The sequence below is a fragment of the Rhinoderma darwinii genome, unplaced genomic scaffold (assembly GCF_050947455.1).
Source record: "Rhinoderma darwinii isolate aRhiDar2 unplaced genomic scaffold, aRhiDar2.hap1 Scaffold_516, whole genome shotgun sequence".
NCBI lineage: Eukaryota > Metazoa > Chordata > Amphibia > Anura > Rhinodermatidae > Rhinoderma > Rhinoderma darwinii.
The window spans coordinates 48,580-74,179 of NW_027464064.1; the positions used below are offsets into that span (position 1 = coordinate 48,580).

The 25,600-nt window shown below is 47.9% G+C and overlaps 17 non-coding genes across 17 annotated transcripts; all 17 read right to left on the reverse strand.

Annotated features, from left to right (window-relative positions):
* Nucleotides 1-1,043: 1,043 nt before the first annotated feature.
* Nucleotides 1,044-1,234, reverse strand: LOC142721316 (U2 spliceosomal RNA). The gene has a single exon (XR_012874067.1). It is a non-coding gene; the product is annotated as a U2 spliceosomal RNA (small nuclear RNA).
* Nucleotides 1,235-2,522: 1,288 nt separating this feature from the next.
* On the reverse strand, nt 2,523-2,713 carry LOC142721317 (U2 spliceosomal RNA). The gene has a single exon (XR_012874068.1). It is a non-coding gene; the product is annotated as a U2 spliceosomal RNA (small nuclear RNA).
* A 1,292-nt stretch (nt 2,714-4,005) lies between these two features.
* Nucleotides 4,006-4,200, reverse strand: LOC142721290 (U2 spliceosomal RNA). The gene has a single exon (XR_012874043.1). It is a non-coding gene; the product is annotated as a U2 spliceosomal RNA (small nuclear RNA).
* A 1,288-nt stretch (nt 4,201-5,488) lies between these two features.
* Nucleotides 5,489-5,679, reverse strand: LOC142721318 (U2 spliceosomal RNA). Its single transcript, XR_012874069.1, has one exon. It is a non-coding gene; the product is annotated as a U2 spliceosomal RNA (small nuclear RNA).
* A 1,292-nt stretch (nt 5,680-6,971) lies between these two features.
* Nucleotides 6,972-7,162, reverse strand: LOC142721319 (U2 spliceosomal RNA). Its single transcript, XR_012874070.1, has one exon. It is a non-coding gene; the product is annotated as a U2 spliceosomal RNA (small nuclear RNA).
* Nucleotides 7,163-8,458: 1,296 nt separating this feature from the next.
* LOC142721320 (U2 spliceosomal RNA) lies at nt 8,459-8,649 on the reverse strand. The gene has a single exon (XR_012874072.1). It is a non-coding gene; the product is annotated as a U2 spliceosomal RNA (small nuclear RNA).
* A 1,288-nt stretch (nt 8,650-9,937) lies between these two features.
* Nucleotides 9,938-10,128, reverse strand: LOC142721284 (U2 spliceosomal RNA). Its single transcript, XR_012874036.1, has one exon. It is a non-coding gene; the product is annotated as a U2 spliceosomal RNA (small nuclear RNA).
* A 1,288-nt stretch (nt 10,129-11,416) lies between these two features.
* Nucleotides 11,417-11,607, reverse strand: LOC142721321 (U2 spliceosomal RNA). Its single transcript, XR_012874073.1, has one exon. It is a non-coding gene; the product is annotated as a U2 spliceosomal RNA (small nuclear RNA).
* A 1,288-nt stretch (nt 11,608-12,895) lies between these two features.
* LOC142721285 (U2 spliceosomal RNA) lies at nt 12,896-13,086 on the reverse strand. The gene has a single exon (XR_012874037.1). It is a non-coding gene; the product is annotated as a U2 spliceosomal RNA (small nuclear RNA).
* Nucleotides 13,087-14,386: 1,300 nt separating this feature from the next.
* Nucleotides 14,387-14,573, reverse strand: LOC142721287 (U2 spliceosomal RNA). Its single transcript, XR_012874040.1, has one exon. It is a non-coding gene; the product is annotated as a U2 spliceosomal RNA (small nuclear RNA).
* A 1,284-nt stretch (nt 14,574-15,857) lies between these two features.
* Nucleotides 15,858-16,048, reverse strand: LOC142721322 (U2 spliceosomal RNA). Its single transcript, XR_012874074.1, has one exon. It is a non-coding gene; the product is annotated as a U2 spliceosomal RNA (small nuclear RNA).
* Nucleotides 16,049-17,324: 1,276 nt separating this feature from the next.
* Nucleotides 17,325-17,515, reverse strand: LOC142721323 (U2 spliceosomal RNA). The gene has a single exon (XR_012874075.1). It is a non-coding gene; the product is annotated as a U2 spliceosomal RNA (small nuclear RNA).
* A 1,289-nt stretch (nt 17,516-18,804) lies between these two features.
* LOC142721324 (U2 spliceosomal RNA) lies at nt 18,805-18,995 on the reverse strand. The gene has a single exon (XR_012874076.1). It is a non-coding gene; the product is annotated as a U2 spliceosomal RNA (small nuclear RNA).
* Nucleotides 18,996-20,283: 1,288 nt separating this feature from the next.
* LOC142721325 (U2 spliceosomal RNA) lies at nt 20,284-20,474 on the reverse strand. The gene has a single exon (XR_012874077.1). It is a non-coding gene; the product is annotated as a U2 spliceosomal RNA (small nuclear RNA).
* Nucleotides 20,475-21,766: 1,292 nt separating this feature from the next.
* LOC142721328 (U2 spliceosomal RNA) lies at nt 21,767-21,957 on the reverse strand. The gene has a single exon (XR_012874079.1). It is a non-coding gene; the product is annotated as a U2 spliceosomal RNA (small nuclear RNA).
* Nucleotides 21,958-23,242: 1,285 nt separating this feature from the next.
* On the reverse strand, nt 23,243-23,433 carry LOC142721329 (U2 spliceosomal RNA). Its single transcript, XR_012874080.1, has one exon. It is a non-coding gene; the product is annotated as a U2 spliceosomal RNA (small nuclear RNA).
* Nucleotides 23,434-24,714: 1,281 nt separating this feature from the next.
* On the reverse strand, nt 24,715-24,905 carry LOC142721330 (U2 spliceosomal RNA). Its single transcript, XR_012874081.1, has one exon. It is a non-coding gene; the product is annotated as a U2 spliceosomal RNA (small nuclear RNA).
* Between the last annotated feature and the right edge of the window lie 695 nt (nt 24,906-25,600).

Consider the following 25,600-nt stretch of genomic DNA (forward strand, 5'->3'; position numbering starts at 1 on the left):
TGCCCTGCTGCCATGCAGATAAACACTGGCAGCGGCAGCAAGTGCATGCCCACAGCCACCCCTTGTTCCTTCACACCTTGTATCAGCTGTAATCCAGTCCAGTCCAGTGCTGCCTGCTGAGCAGCACTGACCAACACTGCCTGGGCCCAGGCTTTTATCTCTGAGGCCCCATTATGATGTCAGAAAGCTGGCTCTGGAATCCTGAGGGCTCCACTATGACACGTGCAAAGTTCCGTCTGAACTTTATATAAGACGGTGAGGCTCAGTCAGTCACTCAGTGTTGCCTGAGAGGGCAACACTGCAACAGCCGGCCGCCAGGCTGTCTTTTTTTTGCACAGCTAGTTGCCTCCAGGAGGCCACAAGAGGGAGACAAGGGACTGCAAAATGGAAAATAGGCATCCACCAACTTTACAGACAACTTCTCCTTGCTCCTACAACCTCCATCCTTGCACAGTTTGTTATTCTTCTAGGTAACATAGTAACAAATCCAAATTGCTGCTCTCTTTGTAGGCAAGCAAGGCTTTGTTGCAACTGCAATTCTTACTTCTTCTTGAAATGTAGGGACGACAGTACATTCCATCACATCCATCTAGTGTACACAGGTAGGTCCATTGTGGCGGGCAGGCGAGCGGGCGGGCTGCTTTATTGGCTGTTTGCTGTTCCCCTACTCCACTCCACTATTTGACTGTTGTGCTGCATCAATCAATCAATCAATCAATCAATCAATCAATCAATCAATCAATCAATGGCTGGCTCAGGTGCAGCTCTTTAACTTACCTAAAAGGGAGGGCGGAGAGAAGACAAGGAAGGTGAATGAGGTGTTCCAATGTGAAATGCCGGAAACACAGAAACACAGACGACACACAACAAGATGTGGCAATCTATTCATTAATTGCATTTAATCAATGAGCTCATTATCACTCATGCATTGTCCAACAGGTGTTGAAATAATGGGATTAAAAGGGGAGATCCCTTCAGAAAGACAGAAACAATAGCAAAGACAAAAAACACTTTTGGAATCTGCTTTTAGTCAACACATAAGGAAAGGGTGCACCGGTCCTGGAAATACTGCAATACCAGGTCAATGCGTGGAGTGGACAGAGCAAGCTCTATTTCCATCTCCCTGTTCTAAAAATCCATTTAATATATGGTCCCCAGATAGGGGACGTATCAGATATTAAACTGATAAGAACAGATACTACACTTGATCTTAGCCAAAAGGCCGAGAAGCGATAACCCGAACGGGCCGCGCGTTGCCCGAGCCTGCCCGATACTGCTGTTCAGCCCTTGCAGCGATTCAGCCTACTTCTAGGCAATTCCATGGGGCCCTGCAGGCTCACACACTCACAGCTACACGGGAGGTGAATAAAGGCCGGAGAGGAAGCCAGACAGGATTTGCTTCTTTTGCTTGCACCACAATGCAGTGCTGAAAGAGGAGGAATCTACATAAAAACGCCTTCCTGGCAACGCCCAAATGCCCTGCTGCCATGCAGATAAACACTGGCAGCGGCAGCAAGTGCATGCCCACAGCCACCCCTTGTTCCTTCACACCTTGTATCAGCTGTAATCCAGTCCAGTCCAGTGCTGCCTGCTGAGCAGCACTGACCAACACTGCCTGGGCCCAGGCTTTTATCTCTGAGGCCCCATTATGATGTCAGAAAGCTGGCTCTGGAATCCTGAGGGCTCCACTATGACACGTGCAAAGTTCCGTCTGAACTTTATATAAGACGGTGAGGCTCAGTCAGTCACTCAGTGTTGCCTGAGAGGGCAACACTGCAACAGCCGGCCGCCAGGCTGTCTTTTTTTTGCACAGCTAGTTGCCTCCAGGAGGCCACAAGAGGGAGACAAGGGACTGCAAAATGGAAAATAGGCATCCACCAACTTTACAGACAACTTCTCCTTGCTCCTACAACCTCCATCCTTGCACAGTTTGTTATTCTTCTAGGTAACATAGTAACAAATCCAAATTGCTGCTCTCTTTGTAGGCAAGCAAGGCTTTGTTGCAACTGCAATTCTTACTTCTTCTTGAAATGTAGGGACGACAGTACATTCCATCACATCCATCTAGTGTACACAGGTAGGTCCATTGTGGCGGGCAGGCGAGCGGGCGGGCTGCTTTATTGGCTGTTTGCTGTTCCCCTACTCCACTCCACTATTTGACTGTTGTGCTGCATCAATCAATCAATCAATCAATCAATCAATCAATCAATCAATCAATCAATCAGTGGCTGGCTCAGGTGCAGCTCTTTAACTTACCTAAAAGGGAGGGCGGAGAGAAGACAAGGAAGGTGAATGAGGTGTTCCAATGTGAAATGCCGGAAACACAGAAACACAGACGACACACAACAAGAGGTGGCAATCTATTCATTAATTGCATTTAATCAATGAGCTCATTATCACTCATGCATTGTCCAACAGGTGTTGAAATAATGGGATTAAAAGGGGAGATCCCTTCAGAAAGACAGAAACAATAGCAAAGACAAAAAACACTTTTGGAATCTGCTTTTAGTCAACACATAAGGAAAGGGTGCACCGGTCCTGGAAATACTGCAATACCAGGTCAATGCGTGGAGTGGACAGAGCAAGCTCTATTTCCATCTCCCTGTTCTAAAAATCCATTTAATATATGGTCCCCAGATAGGGGACGTATCAGATATTAAACTGATAAGAACAGATACTACACTTGATCTTAGCCAAAAGGCCGAGAAGCGATAACCCGAACGGGCCGCGCGTTGCCCGAGCCTGCCCGATACTGCTGTTCAGCCCTTGCAGCGATTCAGCCTACTTCTAGGCAATTCCATGGGGCCCTGCAGGCTCACACACTCACAGCTACACGGGAGGTGAATAAAGGCCGGAGAGGAAGCCAGACAGGATTTGCTTCTTTTGCTTGCACCACAATGCAGTGCTGAAAGAGGAGGAATCTACATAAAAACGCCTTCCTGGCAACGCCCAAATGCCCTGCTGCCATGCAGATAAACACTGGCAGCGGCAGCAAGTGCATGCCCACAGCCACCCCTTGTTCCTTCACACCTTGTATCAGCTGTAATCCAGTCCAGTCCAGTGCTGCCTGCTGAGCAGCACTGACCAACACTGCCTGGGCCCAGGCTTTTATCTCTGAGGCCCCATTATGATGTCAGAAAGCTGGCTCTGGAATCCTGAGGGCTCCACTATGACACGTGCAAAGTTCCGTCTGAACTTTATATAAGACGGTGAGGCTCAGTCAGTCACTCAGTGTTGCCTGAGAGGGCAACACTGCAACAGCCGGCCGCCAGGCTGTCTTTTTTTTGCACAGCTAGTTGCCTCCAGGAGGCCACAAGAGGGAGACAAGGGACTGCAAAATGGAAAATAGGCATCCACCAACTTTACAGACAACTTCTCCTTGCTCCTACAACCTCCATCCTTGCACAGTTTGTTATTCTTCTAGGTAACATAGTAACAAATCCAAATTGCTGCTCTCTTTGTAGGCAAGCAAGGCTTTGTTGCAACTGCAATTCTTACTTCTTCTTGAAATGTAGGGACGACAGTACATTCCATCACATCCATCTAGTGTACACAGGTAGGTCCATTGTGGCGGGCAGGCGAGCGGGCGGGCTGCTTTATTGGCTGTTTGCTGTTCCCCTACTCCACTCCACTATTTGACTGTTGTGCTGCATCAATCAATCAATCAATCAATCAATCAATCAATCAATCAATCAATCAATCAATCAGTGGCTGGCTCAGGTGCAGCTCTTTAACTTACCTAAAAGGGAGGGCGGAGAGAAGACAAGGAAGGTGAATGAGGTGTTCCAATGTGAAATGCCGGAAACACAGAAACACAGACGACACACAACAAGAGGTGGCAATCTATTCATTAATTGCATTTAATCAATGAGCTCATTATCACTCATGCATTGTCCAACAGGTGTTGAAATAATGGGATTAAAAGGGGAGATCCCTTCAGAAAGACAGAAACAATAGCAAAGACAAAAAACACTTTTGGAATCTGCTTTTAGTCAACACATAAGGAAAGGGTGCACCGGTCCTGGAAATACTGCAATACCAGGTCAATGCGTGGAGTGGACAGAGCAAGCAAGCTCTATTTCCATCTCCCTGTTCTAAAAATCCATTTAATATATGGTCCCCAGATAGGGGACGTATCAGATATTAAACTGATAAGAACAGATACTACACTTGATCTTAGCCAAAAGGCCGAGAAGCGATAACCCGAACGGGCCGCGCGTTGCCCGAGCCTGCCCGATACTGCTGTTCAGCCCTTGCAGCGATTCAGCCTACTTCTAGGCAATTCCATGGGGCCCTGCAGGCTCACACACTCACAGCTACACGGGAGGTGAATAAAGGCCGGAGAGGAAGCCAGACAGGATTTGCTTCTTTTGCTTGCACCACAATGCAGTGCTGAAAGAGGAGGAATCTACATAAAAACGCCTTCCTGGCAACGCCCAAATGCCCTGCTGCCATGCAGATAAACACTGGCAGCGGCAGCAAGTGCATGCCCACAGCCACCCCTTGTTCCTTCACACCTTGTATCAGCTGTAATCCAGTCCAGTCCAGTGCTGCCTGCTGAGCAGCACTGACCAACACTGCCTGGGCCCAGGCTTTTATCTCTGAGGCCCCATTATGATGTCAGAAAGCTGGCTCTGGAATCCTGAGGGCTCCACTATGACACGTGCAAAGTTCCGTCTGAACTTTATATAAGACGGTGAGGCTCAGTCAGTCACTCAGTGTTGCCTGAGAGGGCAACACTGCAACAGCCGGCCGCCAGGCTGTCTTTTTTTTGCACAGCTAGTTGCCTCCAGGAGGCCACAAGAGGGAGACAAGGGACTGCAAAATGGAAAATAGGCATCCACCAACTTTACAGACAACTTCTCCTTGCTCCTACAACCTCCATCCTTGCACAGTTTGTTATTCTTCTAGGTAACATAGTAACAAATCCAAATTGCTGCTCTCTTTGTAGGCAAGCAAGGCTTTGTTGCAACTGCAATTCTTACTTCTTCTTGAAATGTAGGGACAACAGTACATTCCATCACATCCATCTAGTGTACACAGGTAGGTCCATTGTGGCGGGCAGGCGAGCGGGCGGGCTGCTTTATTGGCTGTTTGCTGTTCCCCTACTCCACTCCACTATTTGACTGTTGTGCTGCATCAATCAATCAATCAATCAATCAATCAATCAATCAATCAATCAATCAATCAGTGGCTGGCTCAGGTGCAGCTCTTTAACTTACCTAAAAGGGAGGGCGGAGAGAAGACAAGGAAGGTGAATGAGGTGTTCCAATGTGAAATGCCGGAAACACAGAAACACAGACGACACACAACAAGAGGTGGCAATCTATTCATTAATTGCATTTAATCAATGAGCTCATTATCACTCATGCATTGTCCAACAGGTGTTGAAATAATGGGATTAAAAGGGGAGATCCCTTCAGAAAGACAGAAACAATAGCAAAGACAAAAAACACTTTTGGAATCTGCTTTTAGTCAACACATAAGGAAAGGGTGCACCGGTCCTGGAAATACTGCAATACCAGGTCAATGCGTGGAGTGGACAGAGCAAGCTCTATTTCCATCTCCCTGTTCTAAAAATCCATTTAATATATGGTCCCCAGATAGGGGACGTATCAGATATTAAACTGATAAGAACAGATACTACACTTGATCTTAGCCAAAAGGCCGAGAAGCGATAACCCGAACGGGCCGCGCGTTGCCCGAGCCTGCCCGATACTGCTGTTCAGCCCTTGGAGCGATTCAGCCTACTTCTAGGCAATTCCATGGGGCCCTGCAGGCTCACACACTCACAGCTACACGGGAGGTGAATAAAGGCCGGAGAGGAAGCCAGACAGGATTTGCTTCTTTTGCTTGCACCACAATGCAGTGCTGAAAGAGGAGGAATCTACATAAAAACGCCTTCCTGGCAACGCCCAAATGCCCTGCTGCCATGCAGATAAACACTGGCAGCGGCAGCAAGTGCATGCCCACAGCCACCCCTTGTTCCTTCACACCTTGTATCAGCTGTAATCCAGTCCAGTCCAGTGCTGCCTGCTGAGCAGCACTGACCAACACTGCCTGGGCCCAGGCTTTTATCTCTGAGGCCCCATTATGATGTCAGAAAGCTGGCTCTGGAATCCTGAGGGCTCCACTATGACACGTGCAAAGTTCCGTCTGAACTTTATATAAGACGGTGAGGCTCAGTCAGTCACTCAGTGTTGCCTGAGAGGGCAACACTGCAACAGCCGGCTGCCAGGCTGTCTTTTTTTTGCACAGCTAGTTGCCTCCAGGAGGCCACAAGAGGGAGACAAGGGACTGCAAAATGGAAAATAGGCATCCACCAACTTTACAGACAACTTCTCCTTGCTCCTACAACCTCCATCCTTGCACAGTTTGTTATTCTTCTAGGTAACATAGTAACAAATCCAAATTGCTGCTCTCTTTGTAGGCAAGCAAGGCTTTGTTGCAACTGCAATTCTTACTTCTTCTTGAAATGTAGGGACGACAGTACATTCCATCACATCCATCTAGTGTACACAGGTAGGTCCATTGTGGCGGGCAGGCGAGCGGGCGGGCTGCTTTATTGGCTGTTTGCTGTTCCCCTACTCCACTCCACTATTTGACTGTTGTGCTGCATCAATCAATCAATCAATCAATCAATCAATCAATCAATCAATCAATCAATCAATCAGTGGCTGGCTCAGGTGCAGCTCTTTAACTTACCTAAAAGGGAGGGCGGAGAGAAGACAAGGAAGGTGAATGAGGTGTTCCAATGTGAAATGCCGGAAACACAGAAACACAGACGACACACAACAAGAGGTGGCAATCTATTCATTAATTGCATTTAATCAATGAGCTCTTTATCACTCATGCATTGTCCAACAGGTGTTGAAATAATGGGATTAAAAGGGGAGATCCCTTCAGAAAGACAGAAACAATAGCAAAGACAAAAAACACTTTTGGAATCTGCTTTTAGTCAACACATAAGGAAAGGGTGCACCGGTCCTGGAAATACTGCAATACCAGGTCAATGCGTGGAGTGGACAGAGCAAGCTCTATTTCCATCTCCCTGTTCTAAAAATCCATTTAATATATGGTCCCCAGATAGGGGACGTATCAGATATTAAACTGATAAGAACAGATACTACACTTGATCTTAGCCAAAAGGCCGAGAAGCGATAACCCGAACGGGCCGCGCGTTGCCCGAGCCTGCCCGATACTGCTGTTCAGCCCTTGCAGCGATTCAGCCTACTTCTAGGCAATTCCATGGGGCCCTGCAGGCTCACACACTCACAGCTACACGGGAGGTGAATAAAGGCCGGAGAGGAAGCCAGACAGGATTTGCTTCTTTTGCTTGCACCACAATGCAGTGCTGAAAGAGGAGGAATCTACATAAAAACGCCTTCCTGGCAACGCCCAAATGCCCTGCTGCCATGCAGATAAACACTGGCAGCGGCAGCAAGTGCATGCCCACAGCCACCCCTTGTTCCTTCACACCTTGTATCAGCTGTAATCCAGTCCAGTCCAGTGCTGCCTGCTGAGCAGCACTGACCAACACTGCCTGGGCCCAGGCTTTTATCTCTGAGGCCCCATTATGATGTCAGAAAGCTGGCTCTGGAATCCTGAGGGCTCCACTATGACACGTGCAAAGTTCCGTCTGAACTTTATATAAGACGGTGAGGCTCAGTCAGTCACTCAGTGTTGCCTGAGAGGGCAACACTGCAACAGCCGGCCGCCAGGCTGTCTTTTTTTTGCACAGCTAGTTGCCTCCAGGAGGCCACAAGAGGGAGACAAGGGACTGCAAAATGGAAAATAGGCATCCACCAACTTTACAGACAACTTCTCCTTGCTCCTACAACCTCCATCCTTGCACAGTTTGTTATTCTTCTAGGTAACATAGTAACAAATCCAAATTGCTGCTCTCTTTGTAGGCAAGCAAGGCTTTGTTGCAACTGCAATTCTTACTTCTTCTTGAAATGTAGGGACGACAGTACATTCCATCACATCCATCTAGTGTACACAGGTAGGTCCATTGTGGCGGGCAGGCGAGCGGGCGGGCTGCTTTATTGGCTGTTTGCTGTTCCCCTACTCCACTCCACTATTTGACTGTTGTGCTGCATCAATCAATCAATCAATCAATCAATCAATCAATCAATCAATCAATCAATCAATCAATCAGTGGCTGGCTCAGGTGCAGCTCTTTAACTTACCTAAAAGGGAGGGCGGAGAGAAGACAAGGAAGGTGAATGAGGTGTTCCAATGTGAAATGCCGGAAACACAGAAACACAGACGACACACAACAAGAGGTGGCAATCTATTCATTAATTGCATTTAATCAATGAGCTCATTATCACTCATGCATTGTCCAACAGGTGTTGAAATAATGGGATTAAAAGGGGAGATCCCTTCAGAAAGACAGAAACAATAGCAAAGACAAAAAACACTTTTGGAATCTGCTTTTAGTCAACACATAAGGAAAGGGTGCACCGGTCCTGGAAATACTGCAATACCAGGTCAATGCGTGGAGTGGACAGAGCAAGCTCTATTTCCATCTCCCTGTTCTAAAAATCCATTTAATATATGGTCCCCAGATAGGGGACGTATCAGATATTAAACTGATAAGAACAGATACTACACTTGATCTTAGCCAAAAGGCCGAGAAGCGATAACCCGAACGGGCCGCGCGTTGCCCGAGCCTGCCCGATACTGCTGTTCAGCCCTTGCAGCGATTCAGCCTACTTCTAGGCAATTCCATGGGGCCCTGCAGGCTCACACACTCACAGCTACACGGGAGGTGAATAAAGGCCGGAGAGGAAGCCAGACAGGATTTGCTTCTTTTGCTTGCACCACAATGCAGTGCTGAAAGAGGAGGAATCTACATAAAAACGCCTTCCTGGCAACGCCCAAATGCCCTGCTGCCATGCAGATAAACACTGGCAGCGGCAGCAAGTGCATGCCCACAGCCACCCCTTGTTCCTTCACACCTTGTATCAGCTGTAATCCAGTCCAGTCCAGTGCTGCCTGCTGAGCAGCACTGACCAACACTGCCTGGGCCCAGGCTTTTATCTCTGAGGCCCCATTATGATGTCAGAAAGCTGGCTCTGGAATCCTGAGGGCTCCACTATGACACGTGCAAAGTTCCGTCTGAACTTTATATAAGACGGTGAGGCTCAGTCAGTCACTCAGTGTTGCCTGAGAGGGCAACACTGCAACAGCCGGCCGCCAGGCTGTCTTTTTTTTGCACAGCTAGTTGCCTCCAGGAGGCCACAAGAGGGAGACAAGGGACTGCAAAATGGAAAATAGGCATCCACCAACTTTACAGACAACTTCTCCTTGCTCCTACAACCTCCATCCTTGCACAGTTTGTTATTCTTCTAGGTAACATAGTAACAAATCCAAATTGCTGCTCTCTTTGTAGGCAAGCAAGGCTTTGTTGCAACTGCAATTCTTACTTCTTCTTGAAATGTAGGGACGACAGTACATTCCATCACATCCATCTAGTGTACACAGGTAGGTCCATTGTGGCGGGCAGGCGAGCGGGCGGGCTGCTTTATTGGCTGTTTGCTGTTCCCCTACTCCACTCCACTATTTGACTGTTGTGCTGCATCAATCAATCAATCAATCAATCAATCAATCAATCAATCAATCAATCAATCAGTGGCTGGCTCAGGTGCAGCTCTTTAACTTACCTAAAAGGGAGGGCGGAGAGAAGACAAGGAAGGTGAATGAGGTGTTCCAATGTGAAATGCCGGAAACACAGAAACACAGACGACACACAACAAGAGGTGGCAATCTATTCATTAATTGCATTTAATCAATGAGCTCATTATCACTCATGCATTGTCCAACAGGTGTTGAAATAATGGGATTAAAAGGGGAGATCCCTTCAGAAAGACAGAAACAATAGCAAAGACAAAAAACACTTTTGGAATCTGCTTTTAGTCAACACATAAGGAAAGGGTGCACCGGTCCTGGAAATACTGCAATACCAGGTCAATGAGTGGAGTGGACAGAGCAAGCTCTATTTCCATCTCCCTGTTCTAAAAATCCATTTAATATATGGTCCCCAGATAGGGGACGTATCAGATATTAAACTGATAAGAACAGATACTACACTTGATCTTAGCCAAAAGGCCGAGAAGCGATAACCCGAACGGGCCGCGCGTTGCCCGAGCCTGCCCGATACTGCTGTTCAGCCCTTGCAGCGATTCAGCCTACTTCTAGGCAATTCCATGGGGCCCTGCAGGCTCACACACTCACAGCTACACGGGAGGTGAATAAAGGCCGGAGAGGAAGCCAGACAGGATTTGCTTCTTTTGCTTGCACCACAATGCAGTGCTGAAAGAGGAGGAATCTACATAAAAACGCCTTCCTGGCAACGCCCAAATGCCCTGCTGCCATGCAGATAAACACTGGCAGCGGCAGCAAGTGCATGCCCACAGCCACCCCTTGTTCCTTCACACCTTGTATCAGCTGTAATCCAGTCCAGTCCAGTGCTGCCTGCTGAGCAGCACTGACCAACACTGCCTGGGCCCAGGCTTTTATCTCTGAGGCCCCATTATGATGTCAGAAAGCTGGCTCTGGAATCCTGAGGGCTCCACTATGACACGTGCAAAGTTCCTTCTGAACTTTATATAAGACGGTGAGGCTCAGTCAGTCACTCAGTGTTGCCTGAGAGGGCAACACTGCAACAGCCGGCCGCCAGGCTGTCTTTTTTTTGCACAGCTAGTTGCCTCCAGGAGGCCACAAGAGGGAGACAAGGGACTGCAAAATGGAAAATAGGCATCCACCAACTTTACAGACAACTTCTCCTTGCTCCTACAACCTCCATCCTTGCACAGTTTGTTATTCTTCTAGGTAACATAGTAACAAATCCAAATTGCTGCTCTCTTTGTAGGCAAGCAAGGCTTTGTTGCAACTGCAATTCTTACTTCTTCTTGAAATGTAGGGACGACAGTACATTCCATCACATCCATCTAGTGTACACAGGTAGGTCCATTGTGGCGGGCAGGCGAGCGGGCGGGCTGCTTTATTGGCTGTTTGCTGTTCCCCTACTCCACTCCACTATTTGACTGTTGTGCTGCATCAATCAATCAATCAATCAATCAATCAATCAATCAATCAATCAATCAATCAGTGGCTGGCTCAGGTGCAGCTCTTTAACTTACCTAAAAGGGAGGGCGGAGAGAAGACAAGGAAGGTGAATGAGGTGTTCCAATGTGAAATGCCGGAAACACAGAAACACAGACGACACACAACAAGAGGTGGCAATCTATTCATTAATTGCATTTAATCAATGAGCTCATTATCACTCATGCATTGTCCAACAGGTGTTGAAATAATGGGATTAAAAGGGGAGATCCCTTCAGAAAGACAGAAACAATAGCAAAGACAAAAAACACTTTTGGAATCTGCTTTTAGTCAACACATAAGGAAAGGGTGCACCGGTCCTGGAAATACTGCAATACCAGGTCAATGCGTGGAGTGGACAGAGCAAGCTCTATTTCCATCTCCCTGTTCTAAAAATCCATTTAATATATGGTCCCCAGATAGGGGACGTATCAGATATTAAACTGATAAGAACAGATACTACACTTGATCTTAGCCAAAAGGCCGAGAAGCGATAACCCGAACGAGCCGCGCGTTGCCCGAGCCTGCCCGATACTGCTGTTCAGCCCTTGCAGCGATTCAGCCTACTTCTAGGCAATTCCATGGGGCCCTGCAGGCTCACACACTCACAGCTACACGGGAGGTGAATAAAGGCCGGAGAGGAAGCCAGACAGGATTTGCTTCTTTTGCTTGCACCACAATGCAGTGCTGAAAGAGGAGGAATCTACATAAAAACGCCTTCCTGGCAACGCCCAAATGCCCTGCTGCCATGCAGATAAACACTGGCAGCGGCAGCAAGTGCATGCCCACAGCCACCCCTTGTTCCTTCACACCTTGTATCAGCTGTAATCCAGTCCAGTCCAGTGCTGCCTGCTGAGCAGCACTGACCAACACTGCCTGGGCCCAGGCTTTTATCTCTGAGGCCCCATTATGATGTCAGAAAGCTGGCTCTGGAATCCTGAGGGCTCCACTATGACACGTGCAAAGTTCCGTCTGAACTTTATATAAGACGGTGAGGCTCAGTCAGTCACTCAGTGTTGCCTGAGAGGGCAACACTGCAACAGCCGGCCGCCAGGCTGTCTTTTTTTTGCACAGCTAGTTGCCTCCAGGAGGCCACAAGAGGGAGACAAGGGACTGCAAAATGGAAAATAGGCATCCACCAACTTTACAGACAACTTCTCCTTGCTCCTACAACCTCCATCCTTGCACAGTTTGTTATTCTTCTAGGTAACATAGTAACAAATCCAAATTGCTGCTCTCTTTGTAGGCAAGCAAGGCTTTGTTGCAACTGCAATTCTTACTTCTTCTTGAAATGTAGGGACGACAGTACATTCCATCACATCCATCTAGTGTACACAGGTAGGTCCATTGTGGCGGGCAGGCGAGCGGGCGGGCTGCTTTATTGGCTGTTTGCTGTTCCCCTACTCCACTCCACTATTTGACTGTTGTGCTGCATCAATCAATCAATCAATCAATCAATCAATCAATCAATCAATCAATCAATCAGTGGCTGGCTCAGGTGCAGCTCTTTAACTTACCTAAAAGGGAGGGCGGAGAGAAGACAAGGAAGGTGAATGAGGTGTTCCAATGTGAAATGCCGGAAACACAGAAACACAGACGACACACAACAAGAGGTGGCAATCTATTCATTAATTGCATTTAATCAATGAGCTCATTATCACTCATGCATTGTCCAACAGGTGTTGAAATAATGGGATTAAAAGGGGAGATCCCTTCAGAAAGACAGAAACAATAGCAAAGACAAAAAACACTTTTGGAATCTGCTTTTAGTCAACACATAAGGAAAGGGTGCACCGGTCCTGGAAATACTGCAATACCAGGTCAATGAGTGGAGTGGACAGAGCAAGCTCTATTTCCATCTCCCTGTTCTAAAAATCCATTTAATATATGGTCCCCAGATAGGGGACGTATCAGATATTAAACTGATAAGAACAGATACTACACTTGATCTTAGCCAAAAGGCCGAGAAGCGATAACCCGAACGGGCCGCGCGTTGCCCGAGCCTGCCCGATACTGCTGTTCAGCCCTTGCAGCGATTCAGCCTACTTCTAGGCAATTCCATGGGGCCCTGCAGGCTCACACACTCACAGCTACACGGGAGGTGAATAAAGGCCGGAGAGGAAGCCAGACAGGATTTGCTTCTTTTGCTTGCACCACAATGCAGTGCTGAAAGAGGAGGAATCTACATAAAAACGCCTTCCTGGCAACGCCCAAATGCCCTGCTGCCATGCAGATAAACACTGGCAGCGGCAGCAAGTGCATGCCCACAGCCACCCCTTGTTCCTTCACACCTTGTATCAGCTGTAATCCAGTCCAGTCCAGTGCTGCCTGCTGAGCAGCACTGACCAACACTGCCTGGGCCCAGGCTTTTATCTCTGAGGCCCCATTATGATGTCAGAAAGCTGGCTCTGGAATCCTGAGGGCTCCACTATGACACGTGCAAAGTTCCTTCTGAACTTTATATAAGACGGTGAGGCTCAGTCAGTCACTCAGTGTTGCCTGAGAGGGCAACACTGCAACAGCCGGCCGCCAGGCTGTCTTTTTTTTGCACAGCTAGTTGCCTCCAGGAGGCCACAAGAGGGAGACAAGGGACTGCAAAATGGAAAATAGGCATCCACCAACTTTACAGACAACTTCTCCTTGCTCCTACAACCTCCATCCTTGCACAGTTTGTTATTCTTCTAGGTAACATAGTAACAAATCCAAATTGCTGCTCTCTTTGTAGGCAAGCAAGGCTTTGTTGCAACTGCAATTCTTACTTCTTCTTGAAATGTAGGGACGACAGTACATTCCATCACATCCATCTAGTGTACACAGGTAGGTCCATTGTGGCGGGCAGGCGAGCGGGCGGGCTGCTTTATTGGCTGTTTGCTGTTCCCCTACTCCACTCCACTATTTGACTGTTGTGCTGCATCAATCAATCAATCAATCAATCAATCAATCAATCAATCAATCAATCAATCAATCAATCAATCAGTGGCTGGCTCAGGTGCAGCTCTTTAACTTACCTAAAAGGGAGGGCGGAGAGAAGACAAGGAAGGTGAATGAGGTGTTCCAATGTGAAATGCCGGAAACACAGAAACACAGACGACACACAACAAGAGGTGGCAATCTATTCATTAATTGCATTTAATCAATGAGCTCATTATCACTCATGCATTGTCCAACAGGTGTTGAAATAATGGGATTAAAAGGGGAGATCCCTTCAGAAAGACAGAAACAATAGCAAAGACAAAAAACACTTTTGGAATCTGCTTTTAGTCAACACATAAGGAAAGGGTGCACCGGTCCTGGAAATACTGCAATACCAGGTCAATGCGTGGAGTGGACAGAGCAAGCTCTATTTCCATCTCCCTGTTCTAAAAATCCATTTAATGGTCCCCAGATAGGGGACGTATCAGATATTAAACTGATAAGAACAGATACTACACTTGATCTTAGCCAAAAGGCCGAGAAGCGATAACCCGAACGGGCCGCGCGTTGCCCGAGCCTGCCCGATACTGCTGTTCAGCCCTTGCAGCGATTCAGCCTACTTCTAGGCAATTCCATGGGGCCCTGCAGGCTCACACACTCACAGCTACACGGGAGGTGAATAAAGGCCGGAGAGGAAGCCAGACAGGATTTGCTTCTTTTGCTTGCACCACAATGCAGTGCTGAAAGAGGAGGAATCTACATAAAAACGCCTTCCTGGCAACGCCCAAATGCCCTGCTGCCATGCAGATAAACACTGGCAGCGGCAGCAAGTGCATGCCCACAGCCACCCCTTGTTCCTTCACACCTTGTATCAGCTGTAATCCAGTCCAGTCCAGTGCTGCCTGCTGAGCAGCACTGACCAACACTGCCTGGGCCCAGGCTTTTATCTCTGAGGCCCCATTATGATGTCAGAAAGCTGGCTCTGGAATCCTGAGGGCTCCACTATGACACGTGCAAAGTTCCGTCTGAACTTTATATAAGACGGTGAGGCTCAGTCAGTCACTCAGTGTTGCCTGAGAGGGCAACACTGCAACAGCCGGCCGCCAGGCTGTCTTTTTTTTGCACAGCTAGTTGCCTCCAGGAGGCCACAAGAGGGAGACAAGGGACTGCAAAATGGAAAATAGGCATCCACCAACTTTACAGACAACTTCTCCTTGCTCCTACAACCTCCATCCTTGCACAGTTTGTTATTCTTCTAGGTAACATAGTAACAAATCCAAATTGCTGCTCTCTTTGTAGGCAAGCAAGGCTTTGTTGCAACTGCAATTCTTACTTCTTCTTGAAATGTAGGGACGACAGTACATTCCATCACATCCATCTAGTGTACACAGGTAGGTCCATTGTGGCGGGCAGGCGAGCGGGCAGGCTGCTTTATTGGCTGTTTGCTGTTCCCCTACTCCACTCCACTATTTGACTGTTGTGCTGCATCAATCAATCAATCAATCAATCAATCAATCAATCAATCAATCAATCAGTGGCTGGCTCAGGTGCAGCTCTTTAACTTACCTAAAAGGGAGGGCGGAGAGAAGACAAGGAAGGTGAATGAGGTGTTCCAATGTGAAATGCCGGAAACACAGAAACACAGACGACACACAACAAGAGGTGGCAATCTATTCATTAATTGCATTTAATCAATGAGCTCATTATCACTCATGCATTGTCCAACAGGTGTTGAAATAATGGGATTAAAAGGGGAGATCCCTTCAGAAAGACAGAAACAATAGCAAAGACAAAAAACACTTTTGGAATCTGCTTTTAGTCAACACATAAGGAAAGGGTGCACCGGTCCTGGAAATACTGCAATACCAGGTCAATGCGTGGAGTGGACAGAGCAAGCTCTATTTCCATCTCCCTGTTCTAAAAATCCATTTAATATATGGTCCCCAGATAGGGGACGTATCAGATATTAAACTGATAAGAACAGATACTACACTTGATCTTAGCCAAAAGGCCGAGAAGCGATAACCCGAACGGGCCGCGCGTTGCCCGAGCCTGCCCGATACTGCTGTTCAGCCCTTGCAGCGATTCAGCCTACTTCTAGGCAATTCCATGGGGCCCTGCAGGCTCACACACTCACAGCTACACGGGAGGTGAATAAAGGCCGGAGAGGAAGCCAGACAGGATTTGCTTCTTTTGCTTGCACCACAATGCAGTGCTGAAAGAGGAGGAATCTACATAAAAACGCCTTCCTGGCAACGCCCAAATGCCCTGCTGCCATGCAGATAAACACTGGCAGCGGCAGCAAGTGCATGCCCACAGCCACCCCTTGTTCCTTCACACCTTGTATCAGCTGTAATCCAGTCCAGTCCAGTGCTGCCTGCTGAGCAGCACTGACCAACACTGCCTGGGCCCAGGCTTTTATCTCTGAGGCCCCATTATGATGTCAGAAAGCTGGCTCTGGAATCCTGAGGGCTCCACTATGACACGTGCAAAGTTCCGTCTGAACTTTATATAAGACGGTGAGGCTCAGTCAGTCACTCAGTGTTGCCTGAGAGGGCAACACTGCAACAGCCGGCCGCCAGGCTGTCTTTTTTTTGCACAGCTAGTTGCCTCCAGGAGGCCACAAGAGGGAGACAAGGGACTGCAAAATGGAAAATAGGCATCCACCAACTTTACAGACAACTTCTCCTTGCTCCTACAACCTCCATCCTTGCACAGTTTGCTATTCTTCTAGGTAACATAGTAACAAATCCAAATTGCTGCTCTCTTTGTAGGCAAGCAAGGCTTTGTTGCAACTGCAATTCTTACTTCTTCTTGAAATGTAGGGACGACAGTACATTCCATCACATCCATCTAGTGTACACAGGTAGGTCCATTGTGGCGGGCAGGCGAGCGGGCGGGCTGCTTTATTGGCTGTTTGCTGTTCCCCTACTCCACTCCACTATTTGACTGTTGTGCTGCATCAATCAATCAATCAATCAATCAATCAATCAATCAATCAGTGGCTGGCTCAGGTGCAGCTCTTTAACTTACCTAAAAGGGAGGGCGGAGAGAAGACAAGGAAGGTGAATGAGGTGTTCCAATGTGAAATGCCGGAAACACAGAAACACAGACGACACACAACAAGAGGTGGCAATCTATTCATTAATTGCATTTAATCAATGAGCTCATTATCACTCATGCATTGTCCAACAGGTGTTGAAATAATGGGATTAAAAGGGGAGATCCCTTCAGAAAGACAGAAACAATAGCAAAGACAAAAAACACTTTTGGAATCTGCTTTTAGTCAACACATAAGGAAAGGGTGCACCGGTCCTGGAAATACTGCAATACCAGGTCAATGCGTGGAGTGGACAGAGCAAGCTCTATTTCCATCTCCCTGTTCTAAAAATCCATTTAATATATGGTCCCCAGATAGGGGACGTATCAGATATTAAACTGATAAGAACAGATACTACACTTGATCTTAGCCAAAAGGCCGAGAAGCGATAACCCGAACGGGCCGCGCGTTGCCCGAGCCTGCCCGATACTGCTGTTCAGCCCTTGCAGCGATTCAGCCTACTTCTAGGCAATTCCATGGGGCCCTGCAGGCTCACACACTCACAGCTACACGGGAGGTGAATAAAGGCCGGAGAGGAAGCCAGACAGGATTTGCTTCTTTTGCTTGCACCACAATGCAGTGCTGAAAGAGGAGGAATCTACATAAAAACGCCTTCCTGGCAACGCCCAAATGCCCTGCTGCCATGCAGATAAACACTGGCAGCGGCAGCAAGTGCATGCCCACAGCCACCCCTTGTTCCTTCACACCTTGTATCAGCTGTAATCCAGTCCAGTCCAGTGCTGCCTGCTGAGCAGCACTGACCAACACTGCCTGGGCCCAGGCTTTTATCTCTGAGGCCCCATTATGATGTCAGAAAGCTGGCTCTGGAATCCTGAGGGCTCCACTATGACACGTGCAAAGTTCCGTCTGAACTTTATATAAGACGGTGAGGCTCAGTCAGTCACTCAGTGTTGCCTGAGAGGGCAACACTGCAACAGCCGGCCGCCAGGCTGTCTTTTTTTTGCACAGCTAGTTGCCTCCAGGAGGCCACAAGAGGGAGACAAGGGACTGCAAAATGGAAAATAGGCATCCACCAACTTTACAGACAACTTCTCCTTGCTCCTACAACCTCCATCCTTGCACAGTTTGTTATTCTTCTAGGTAACATAGTAACAAATCCAAATTGCTGCTCTCTTTGTAGGCAAGCAAGGCTTTGTTGCAACTGCAATTCTTACTTCTTCTTGAAATGTAGGGACGACAGTACATTCCATCACATCCATCTAGTGTACACAGGTAGGTCCATTGTGGCGGGCAGGCGAGCGGGCGGGCTGCTTTATTGGCTGTTTGCTGTTCCCCTACTCCACTCCACTATTTGACTGTTGTGCTGCAATCAATCAATCAATCAATCAATCAATCAATCAATCAATCAATCAATCAATCAGTGGCTGGCTCAGGTGCAGCTCTTTAACTTACCTAAAAGGGAGGGCGGAGAGAAGACAAGGAAGGTGAATGAGGTGTTCCAATGTGAAATGCCGGAAACACAGAAACACAGACGACACACAACAAGAGGTGGCAATCTATTCATTAATTGCATTTAATCAATGAGCTCATTATCACTCATGCATTGTCCAACAGGTGTTGAAATAATGGGATTAAAAGGGGAGATCCCTTCAGAAAGACAGAAACAATAGCAAAGACAAAAAACACTTTTGGAATCTGCTTTTAGTCAACACATAAGGAAAGGGTGCACCGGTCCTGGAAATACTGCAATACCAGGTCAATGCGTGGAGTGGACAGAGCAAGCTCTATTTCCATCTCCCTGTTCTAAAAATCCATTTAATATATGGTCCCCAGATAGGGGACGTATCAGATATTAAACTGATAAGAACAGATACTACACTTGATCTTAGCCAAAAGGCCGAGAAGCGATAACCCGAACGGGCCGCGCGTTGCCCGAGCCTGCCCGATACTGCTGTTCAGCCCTTGCAGCGATTCAGCCTACTTCTAGGCAATTCCATGGGGCCCTGCAGGCTCACACACTCACAGCTACACGGGAGGTGAATAAAGGCCGGAGAGGAAGCCAGACAGGATTTGCTTCTTTTGCTTGCACCACAATGCAGTGCTGAAAGAGGAGGAATCTACATAAAAACGCCTTCCTGGCAACGCCCAAATGCCCTGCTGCCATGCAGATAAACACTGGCAGCGGCAGCAAGTGCATGCCCACAGCCACCCCTTGTTCCTTCACACCTTGTATCAGCTGTAATCCAGTCCAGTCCAGTGCTGCCTGCTGAGCAGCACTGACCAACACTGCCTGGGCCCAGGCTTTTATCTCTGAGGCCCCATTATGATGTCAGAAAGCTGGCTCTGGAATCCTGAGGGCTCCACTATGACACGTGCAAAGTTCCGTCTGAACTTTATATAAGACGGTGAGGCTCAGTCAGTCACTCAGTGTTGCCTGAGAGGGCAACACTGCAACAGCCGGCCGCCAGGCTGTCTTTTTTTTGCACAGCTAGTTGCCTCCAGGAGGCCACAAGAGGGAGACAAGGGACTGCAAAATGGAAAATAGGCATCCACCAACTTTACAGACAACTTCTCCTTGCTCCTACAACCTCCATCCTTGCACAGTTTGTTATTCTTCTAGGTAACATAGTAACAAATCCAAATTGCTGCTCTCTTTGTAGGCAAGCAAGGCTTTGTTGCAACTGCAATTCTTACTTCTTCTTGAAATGTAGGGACGACAGTACATTCCATCACATCCATCTAGTGTACACAGGTAGGTCCATTGTGGCGGGCAGGCGAGCGGGCGGGCTGCTTTATTGGCTGTTTGCTGTTCCCCTACTCCACTCCACTATTTGACTGTTGTGCTGCATCAATCAATCAATCAATCAATCAATCAATCAATCAATCAATCAATCAATCAGTGGCTGGCTCAGGTGCAGCTCTTTAACTTACCTAAAAGGGAGGGCGGAGAGAAGACAAGGAAGGTGAATGAGGTGTTCCAATGTGAAATGCCGGAAACACAGAAACACAGACGACACACAACAAGAGGTGGCAATCTATTCATTAATTGCATTTAATCAATGAGCTCATTATCACTCATGCATTGTCCAACAGGTGTTGAAATAATGGGATTAAAAGGGGAGATCCCTTCAGAAAGACAGAAACAATAGCAAAGACAAAAAACACTTTTGGAATCTGCTTTTAGTCAACACATAAGGAAAGGGTGCACCGGTCCTGGAAATACTGCAATACCAGGTCAATGCGTGGAGTGGACAGAGCAAGCTCTATTTCCATCTCCCTGTTCTAAAAATCCATTTAATATATGGTCCCCAGATAGGGGACGTATCAGATATTAAACTGATAAGAACAGATACTACACTTGATCTTAGCCAAAAGGCCGAGAAGCGATAACCCGAACGGGCCGCGCGTTGCCCGAGCCTGCCCGATACTGCTGTTCAGCCCTTGCAGCGATTCAGCCTACTTCTAGGCAATTCCATGGGGCCCTGCAGGCTCACACACTCACAGCTACACGGGAGGTGAATAAAGGCCGGAGAGGAAGCCAGACAGGATTTGCTTCTTTTGCTTGCACCACAATGCAGTGCTGAAAGAGGAGGAATCTACATAAAAACGCCTTCCTGGCAACGCCCAAATGCCCTGCTGCCATGCAGATAAACACTGGCAGCGGCAGCAAGTGCATGCCCACAGCCACCCCTTGTTCCTTCACACCTTGTATCAGCTGTAATCCAGTCCAGTCCAGTGCTGCCTGCTGAGCAGCACTGACCAACACTGCCTGGGCCCAGGCTTTTATCTCTGAGGCCCCATTATGATGTCAGAAAGCTGGCTCTGGAATCCTGAGGGCTCCACTATGACACGTGCAAAGTTCCGTCTGAACTTTATATAAGACGGTGAGGCTCAGTCAGTCACTCAGTGTTGCCTGAGAGGGCAACACTGCAACAGCCGGCCGCCAGGCTGTCTTTTTTTTGCACAGCTAGTTGCCTCCAGGAGGCCACAAGAGGGAGACAAGGGACTGCAAAATGGAAAATAGGCATCCACCAACTTTACAGACAACTTCTCCTTGCTCCTACAACCTCCATCCTTGCACAGTTTGTTATTCTTCTAGGTAACATAGTAACAAATCCAAATTGCTGCTCTCTTTGTAGGCAAGCAAGGCTTTGTTGCAACTGCAATTCTTACTTCTTCTTGAAATGTAGGGACGACAGTACATTCCATCACATCCATCTAGTGTACACAGGTAGGTCCATTGTGGCGGGCAGGCGAGCGGGCAGGCTGCTTTATTGGCTGTTTGCTGTTCCCCTACTCCACTCCACTATTTGACTGTTGTGCTGCATCAATCAATCAATCAATCAATCAATCAATCAATCAATCAATCAATCAATCAATCAGTGGCTGGCTCAGGTGCAGCTCTTTAACTTACCTAAAAGGGAGGGCGGAGAGAAGACAAGGAAGGTGAATGAGGTGTTCCAATGTGAAATGCCGGAAACACAGAAACACAGACGACACACAACAAGAGGTGGCAATCTATTCATTAATTGCATTTAATCAATGAGCTCATTATCACTCATGCATTGTCCAACAGGTGTTGAAATAATGGGATTAAAAGGGGAGATCCCTTCAGAAAGACAGAAACAATAGCAAAGACAAAAAACACTTTTGGAATCTGCTTTTAGTCAACACATAAGGAAAGGGTGCACCGGTCCTGGAAATACTGCAATACCAGGTCAATGCGTGGAGTGGACAGAGCAAGCTCTATTTCCATCTCCCTGTTCTAAAAATCCATTTAATATATGGTCCCCAGATAGGGGACGTATCAGATATTAAACTGATAAGAACAGATACTACACTTGATCTTAGCCAAAAGGCCGAGAAGCGATAACCCGAACGGGCCGCGCGTTGCCCGAGCCTGCCCGATACTGCTGTTCAGCCCTTGCAGCGATTCAGCCTACTTCTAGGCAATTCCATGGGGCCCTGCAGGCTCACACACTCACAGCTACACGGGAGGTGAATAAAGGCCGGAGAGGAAGCCAGACAGGATTTGCTTCTTTTGCTTGCACCACAATGCAGTGCTGAAAGAGGAGGAATCTACATAAAAACGCCTTCCTGGCAACGCCCAAATGCCCTGCTGCCATGCAGATAAACACTGGCAGCGGCAGCAAGTGCATGCCCACAGCCACCCCTTGTTCCTTCACACCTTGTATCAGCTGTAATCCAGTCCAGTCCAGTGCTGCCTGCTGAGCAGCACTGACCAACACTGCCTGGGCCCAGGCTTTTATCTCTGAGGCCCCATTATGATGTCAGAAAGCTGGCTCTGGAATCCTGAGGGCTCCACTATGACACGTGCAAAGTTCCGTCTGAACTTTATATAAGACGGTGAGGCTCAGTCAGTCACTCAGTGTTGCCTGAGAGGGCAACACTGCAACAGCCGGCCGCCAGGCTGTCTTTTTTTTGCACAGCTAGTTGCCTCCAGGAGGCCACAAGAGGGAGACAAGGGACTGCAAAATGGAAAATAGGCATCCACCAACTTTACAGACAACTTCTCCTTGCTCCTACAACCTCCATCCTTGCACAGTTTGTTATTCTTCTAGGTAACATAGTAACAAATCCAAATTGCTGCTCTCTTTGTAGGCAAGCAAGGCTTTGTTGCAACTGCAATTCTTACTTCTTCTTGAAATGTAGGGACGACAGTACATTCCATCACATCCATCTAGTGTACACAGGTAGGTCCATTGTGGCGGGCAGGCGAGCGGGCGGGCTGCTTTATTGGCTGTTTGCTGTTCCCCTACTCCACTCCACTATTTGACTGTTGTGCTGCATCAATCAATCAATCAATCAATCAATCAATCAATCAATCAATCAATCAAGTGGCTGGCTCAGGTGCAGCTCTTTAACTTACCTAAAAGGGAGGGCGGAGAGAAGACAAGGAAGGTGAATGAGGTGTTCCAATGTGAAATGCCGGAAACACAGAAACACAGACGACACACAACAAGAGGTGGCAATCTATTCATTAATTGCATTTAATCAATGAGCTCATTATCACTCATGCATTGTCCAACAGGTGTTGAAATAATGGGATTAAAAGGGGAGATCCCTTCAGAAAGACAGAAACAATAGCAAAGACAAAAAACACTTTTGGAATCTGCTTTTAGTCAACACATAAGGAAAGGGTGCACCGGTCCTGGAAATACTGCAATACCAGGTCAATGCGTGGAGTGGACAGAGCAAGCTCTATTTCCATCTCCCTGTTCTAAAAATCCATTTAATATATGGTCCCCAGATAGGGGACGTATCAGATATTAAACTGATAAGAACAGATACTACACTTGATCTTAGCCAAAAGGCCGAGAAGCGATAACCCGAACGGGCCGCGCGTTGCCCGAGCCTGCCCGATACTGCTGTTCAGCCCTTGCAGCGATTCAGCCTACTTCTAGGCAATTCCATGGGGCCCTGCAGGCTCACACACTCACAGCTACACGGGAGGTGAATAAAGGCCGGAGAGGAAGCCAGACAGGATTTGCTTCTTTTGCTTGCACCACAATGCAGTGCTGAAAGAGGAGGAATCTACATAAAAACGCCTTCCTGGCAACGCCCAAATGCCCTGCTGCCATGCAGATAAACACTGGCAGCGGCAGCAAGTGCATGCCCACAGCCACCCCTTGTTCCTTCACACCTTGTATCAGCTGTAATCCAGTCCAGTCCAGTGCTGCCTGCTGAGCAGCACTGACCAACACTGCCTGGGCCCAGGCTTTTATCTCTGAGGCCCCATTATGATGTCAGAAAGCTGGCTCTGGAATCCTGAGGGCTCCACTATGACACGTGCAAAGTTCCGTCTGAACTTTATATAAGACGGTGAGGCTCAGTCAGTCACTCAGTGTTGCCTGAGAGGGCAACACTGCAACAGCCGGCCGCCAGGCTGTCTTTTTTTTGCACAGCTAGTTGCCTCCAGGAGGCCACAAGAGGGAGACAAGGGACTGCAAAATGGAAAATAGGCATCCACCAACTTTACAGACAACTTCTCCTTGCTCCTACAACCTCCATCCTTGCACAGTTTGTTATTCTTCTAGGTAACATAGTAACAAATCCAAATTGCTGCTCTCTTTGTAGGCAAGCAAGGCTTTGTTGCAACTGCAATTCTTACTTCTTCTTGAAATGTAGGGACGACAGTACATTCCATCACATCCATCTAGTGTACACAGGTAGGTCCATTGTGGCGGGCAGGCGAGCGGGCGGGCTGCTTTATTGGCTGTTTGCTGTTCCCCTACTCCACTCCACTATTTGACTGTTGTGCTGCATCAATCAATCAATCAATCAATCAATCAATCAATCAATCAATCAAGTGGCTGGCTCAGGTGCAGCTCTTTAACTTACCTAAAAGGGAGGGCGGAGAGAAGACAAGGAAGGTGAATGAGGTGTTCCAATGTGAAATGCCGGAAACACAGAAACACAGACGACACACAACAAGAGGTGGCAATCTATTCATTAATTGCATTTAATCAATGAGCTCATTATCACTCATGCATTGTCCAACAGGTGTTGAAATAATGGGATTAAAAGGGGAGATCCCTTCAGAAAGACAGAAACAATAGCAAAGACAAAAAACACTTTTGGAATCTGCTTTTAGTCAACACATAAGGAAAGGGTGCACCGGTCCTGGAAATACTGCAATACCAGGTCAATGCGTGGAGTGGACAGAGCAAGCTCTATTTCCATCTCCCTGTTCTAAAAATCCATTTAATATATGGTCCCCAGATAGGGGACGTATCAGATATTAAACTGATAAGAACAGATACTACACTTGATCTTAGCCAAAAGGCCGAGAAGCGATAACCCGAACGGGCCGCGCGTTGCCCGAGCCTGCCCGATACTGCTGTTCAGCCCTTGCAGCGATTCAGCCTACTTCTAGGCAATTCCATGGGGCCCTGCAGGCTCACACACTCACAGCTACACGGGAGGTGAATAAAGGCCGGAGAGGAAGCCAGACAGGATTTGCTTCTTTTGCTTGCACCACAATGCAGTGCTGAAAGAGGAGGAATCTACATAAAAACGCCTTCCTGGCAACGCCCAAATGCCCTGCTGCCATGCAGATAAACACTGGCAGCGGCAGCAAGTGCATGCCCACAGCCACCCCTTGTTCCTTCACACCTTGTATCAGCTGTAATCCAGTCCAGTCCAGTGCTGCCTGCTGAGCAGCACTGACCAACACTGCCTGGGCCCAGGCTTTTATCTCTGAGGCCCCATTATGATGTCAGAAAGCTGGCTCTGGAATCCTGAGGGCTCCACTATGACACGTGCAAAGTTCCGTCTGAACTTTATATAAGACGGTGAGGCTCAGTCAGTCACTCAGTGTTGCCTGAGAGGGCAACACTGCAACAGCCGGCCGCCAGGCTGTCTTTTTTTTGCACAGCTAGTTGCCTCCAGGAGGCCACAGGCCACAAGAGGGAGACAAGGGACTGCAAAATGGAAAATAGGCATCCACCAACTTTACAGACAACTTCTCCTTGCTCCTACAACCTCCATCCT